The sequence below is a fragment of the Schistocerca americana genome, chromosome 1 (assembly GCF_021461395.2).
Source record: "Schistocerca americana isolate TAMUIC-IGC-003095 chromosome 1, iqSchAmer2.1, whole genome shotgun sequence".
NCBI classification, from domain to species: domain Eukaryota; kingdom Metazoa; phylum Arthropoda; class Insecta; order Orthoptera; family Acrididae; genus Schistocerca; species Schistocerca americana.
The window spans coordinates 871,725,672-871,730,264 of record NC_060119.1 but is presented as its reverse complement, the minus strand read 5'-3'; the positions used below and the strand labels follow the sequence as shown (position 1 = coordinate 871,730,264).

The 4,593-nt window shown below is 50.9% G+C and overlaps 1 non-coding gene across 1 annotated transcript; it reads left to right on the top strand.

Moving 5' to 3' along the window:
- The first annotated feature begins 3,717 nt into the window (after positions 1–3,717).
- Positions 3,718–3,792, top strand: Trnas-cga. The gene has a single exon. It is a non-coding gene; the product is annotated as a tRNA-Ser (tRNA).
- The last annotated feature ends 801 nt before the right edge of the window (positions 3,793–4,593 follow it).

The window sequence follows — 4,593 nt, the reverse complement described above, 5'->3', positions numbered from 1 at the left end:
TTTATTGGTAGAATCCTGAAGCGATGCAGTCCTTCAACAAAGGAATAGCTCCAGTCTTAGAGTATTCAAAAAATGTTCAAATGTTTGTGAAATCTTATGGGAGTTAACTGCTAAGGCCATCAGTCCCTAAGCTTACACGCTACTTAACCGAAATTATCCAAGGACAAACACACACACCCAAGCCCGTGGGAGGACTCGAACCTCCACTGGGGCCAGCCGCACGGTCCATGACAGCAGTTCCTCAGACCGCTCGTCTAATCCCGCGCGGCTTTAGAGTATTGTTCGTCTATATTGGGCCCTTACCAGTTGGGTCTGATTCAAGAGACTGAGAAGTTCCAAAGAAGAGCGGCAAGTTTCATGACTGGTACATTTAGCCATTGCGAGAGTGTTACAAATCTCACAGAAAGTTTGAAGTGGGACACACTTGCAGATAGACGGCGCGCTAAACGGAAGGGGTTGCTCACTAAATTCCGAAATCCGATCTTCAACAAGGATGTAGAGCATATATTATTACCACCAACTTTCTAATCGCGCAATGATCAGCATTCAAAGAGAAGGGAAATTAGAGCTCGTACTGAGGGGTTCAGACAGTCGTTTTTACCTCGCGCGATCCGCGAGTGGAGCAGAGGGGGGTGGGGGGATTTGACTTTGGCGTGAATTGTGCCCTCCGCCAAACACCGCTTGGTGAATAGCGGAGTATATTCGTAGATGTAGATGTAATGAACTGGGTCCTCTGGTTCAACTGAACTGATCATTGACTGGAAATGATGATGTTCGGTTATTTGAAAGCCATTTTCAGCCATTTATAGTCTACATGTTCCCAGACAAAAATGGAATTTGTATGAATGACAATGTGCCATTTCACCGGGCCGAATTTTTCGTAGTTGGTTTGAAGAATATTAAGGACAATTCGAGCGAATGATATGGCCACCCAAATCGCCCGACACAAATCCCATCGAACATTTATGGGACTTAATAGAGGGTCATCTCGTTTACAAAATCCTGCAACGCAATACTTTCGCAAGTATTGACGGTTGTAGAGGCAGCATGGTTCAGTTTTTCTGTGGGGTACTTCCAACGACATGGTGATTCCCAGCCACGTCCGACACGATATTAGGAGGCATCCCATGAACTTTGTCACCTCAGTGTCTTGAAAGGCATACGTGGTATAACCCATGTTTCATTTGCTGTATCCAATATTGAGCTACACAGTTTTGCTGCCAGGGTAAACATTTACAGGCACGTTACATACACTCCTGGAAATGGAAAAAAGAACACATTGACACCGGTGTGTCAGACCCACCATACTTGCTCCGGACACTGCGAGAGGGCTGTACAAGCAATGATCACACGCACGGCATAGCGGACACACCAGGAACCGCGGTGTTGGCCGTCGAATGGCGCTAGCTGCGCAGCATTTGTGCACCGCCGCCGTCAGTGTCAGCCAGTTTGCCGTGGCATACGGAGCTCCATCGCAGTCTTTGACACTGGTAGCATGCCGCGACAGCGTGGACGTGAACCGTATGTGCAGTTGACGGACTTTGAGCGAGGGCGTATAGTGGGCATGCGGGAGGCCGGGTGGACGTACCGCCGAATTGCTCAACACGTGGGGCGTGAGGTCTCCACAGTACATGGATGTTGTCGCCAGTGGTCGGCGGAAGGTGCACGTGCCCGTCGACCTGGGACCGGACCGCAGCGACGCACGGATGCACGCCAAGACCGTAGGATCCTACGCCGTGCCGCAGGGGACCGCACCGCCACTTCCCAGCAAATTAGGGACACTGTTGCTCCTGGGGTATCGGCGAGGACCATTCGCAACCGTCTCCATGAAGCTGGGCTACGGTCCCGCACACCGTTAGGCCGTCTTCCGCTCACGCCCCAACATCGTGCAGCCCGCCTCCAGTGGTGTCGCGACAGGCGTGAATGGAGGGACGAATGGAGACGTGTCGTCTTCAGCGATGAGAGTCGCTTCTGCCTTGGTGCCAATGATGGTCGTATGCGTGTTTGGCGCCGTGCAGGTGAGCGCCACAATCAGGACTGCATACGACCGAGGCACACAGGGCCAACACCCAGCATCATGGTGTGGGGAGCGATCTCCTACACTGGCCGTACACCACTGGTGATCGTCGAGGGGACACTGAATAGTGCACGGTACATCCAAACCGTCATCGAACCCATCGTTCTACCATTCCTAGACCGGCAAGGGAACTTGCTGTTCCAACAGGACAATGCACGTCCGCATGTATCCCGTGCCACCCAACGTGCTCTAGAAGGTGTAAGTCAACTACCCTGGCCAGCAAGATCTCCGGATCTGTCCCCCATTGAGCATGTTTGGGACTGGATGAAGCGTCGTCTCACGCGGTCTGCACGTCCAGCACGAACGCTGGTCCAACTGAGGCGCCAGGTGGAAATGGTATGGCAAGCCGTTCCACAGGACTACATCCAGCATCTCTACGATCGTCTCCATGGGAGAATAGCAGCCTGCATTGCTGCGAAAGGTGGATATACACTGTACTAGTGCCGACATTGTGCATGCTCTGTTGCCTGTGTCTATGTGCCTGTGGTTCTGTCAGTGTGATCATGTGATGTATCTGACCCCAGGAATGTGTCAATAAAGTTTCCCCTTCCTGGGACAATGAATTCACGGTGTTCTTATTTCAATTTCCAGGAGTGTATTTCCTAGAATAAGAATTTCACGTGTATTATAAAAAAGTGGACATGTGACAATTATGTTGATGGTATGAATTAATTATTCGAATCTGTTATAGATGAAAGTGATTTGTCCAAATTTTTGTTAATGAAACTTCACCCACAGTAAAATAAACATATAATATAAAGCACATCATGTTCTTCACTCTCACGATAACAGGTATCATTTGTAACCTAGTGCGTAGCCTCAAAAGAAACTGCATTTTAACCTATATTCTTTGTAACTTTACAGGATTGCCCCGATTAATGTGTTCCATCAAGTATTTGTCTTGCTAACTTGTATTCAAGTTCTTCATCGTATTATCTCAGTACCTAGAATCCGAACTCTTCATCATCACTTACAGTTCTTAACCTGCCTCGAGAATCACACGCAAATAATTGTCCTCTGACGTTCCGTATGTTATGTTATGTTAACCGGGGACCTAGAAACGACGGAGAGGCTCCGTCCCCGCCGCAGCCGCAGTGGTCCACAATCCCACGACGAATAGCGCAGTTCACTTCACCCCTCCGCCGCCCCACACTGAACCCAGGGTTATTGTGCGGTTCGGCTCCCGGTGAACCCCCAGAGAAAGTTTTGCACCAGCCGAGTGTAACCCCTATGTTTGCGTGGTAGAGTAATGGTGGTGTACGCGTACGTGGAGAACTTATTTGCGCAGCAATCGCCGACATAGTGTAGCTGAGGCGGAATAAGGGGAACCAGACCGCATTTGCTGAGGCAGATGGAAAACCAGAATGAGATTTTCACTCTGCAGCGGAGTGTGCGCTGATGTGAAACTTCCTGGCAGATTAAAACTGTGTGCCCGACCGAGACTCGAACTCGGGACCTTTGCCTTTCGCGGGCAAGTGGTCTACCAACTGAGCTACCGAAGCACGACTCACGCCCGGTACTCACAGCTTTACTTCTGCCAGTACCTCGTCTCCTACCTTCCAAACTTTACAGAAGCTCTCCTGCAAGGTAGAAGACGAGGTACTGGCAGAAGTAAAGCTGTGAGTACCGGGCGTGAGTCGTGCTTCGGTAGCTCAGTTGGTAGAGCAATTGCCCGCGAAAGGCAAAGGTCCCGAGTTCGAGTCTCGGTCGGGCACACAGTTTTAATCTGCCAGGAAGTTTCATATCTGCGCACACTCCGCTGCAGAGTGAAAATCTCATTCTGGAAACATCCCCCAGGCTGTGGCTAAGCCATGTCTCCGCAATATCCTTTCTTTCAGGAGTGCTAGTTCTGCAAGGTTCGCAGGAGAGCTTCTGTAAAGTTTGGAAGGAAGGAGACGAGGTACTGGCAGAAGTAAAGCTGTGAGTACCGGGCGTGAGTCGTGCTTCGGTAGCTCAGTTGGTAGAGCACTTACCCGCGAAAGGCAAAGGTCCAGAGTTCGAGTCTCGGTCGGGCACACAGTTTTAATCTGCCAGGAAGTTTCAGATGGAAAACCGTCTACAAACCATCCACAGACTGGCCAGCTCACCGGACCTCGACACAAATCCGCCGGGCGGATTCGTGCCGGGGACCAGGCGCTCCTTCCCGCCCGGGAAGCCGTGCGTTAAACCGCACGGCCAACCGGCCGGGCCTCCGTATGTTACTTCCAGATGGAATTTATTATGTCAATAAATTCACGACTCCTTCCCTCCCCGCCGGCCGGGGTGGCCGAGCTGTTCTAGGCGCTACAGTCTGGAAACGCGCCACCGCTACGGTCGCAGGTTCGAATCCTGCTCGGGCATGGATGTGTGTGATGTCCTTAGGTTAGTTAGGTTTAAGTAGTTCTAAGTTCTAGGGGACTGATGACCTGAGAAGTTAAGTCCCATAGTGCTCAGAGCCATTTGAAACATTTGAAACTTGCCTCCCCCCCTCCCCCCCCCCCCACACAGCTTTTCTTCCCCACAGTATCTGTCTCCTA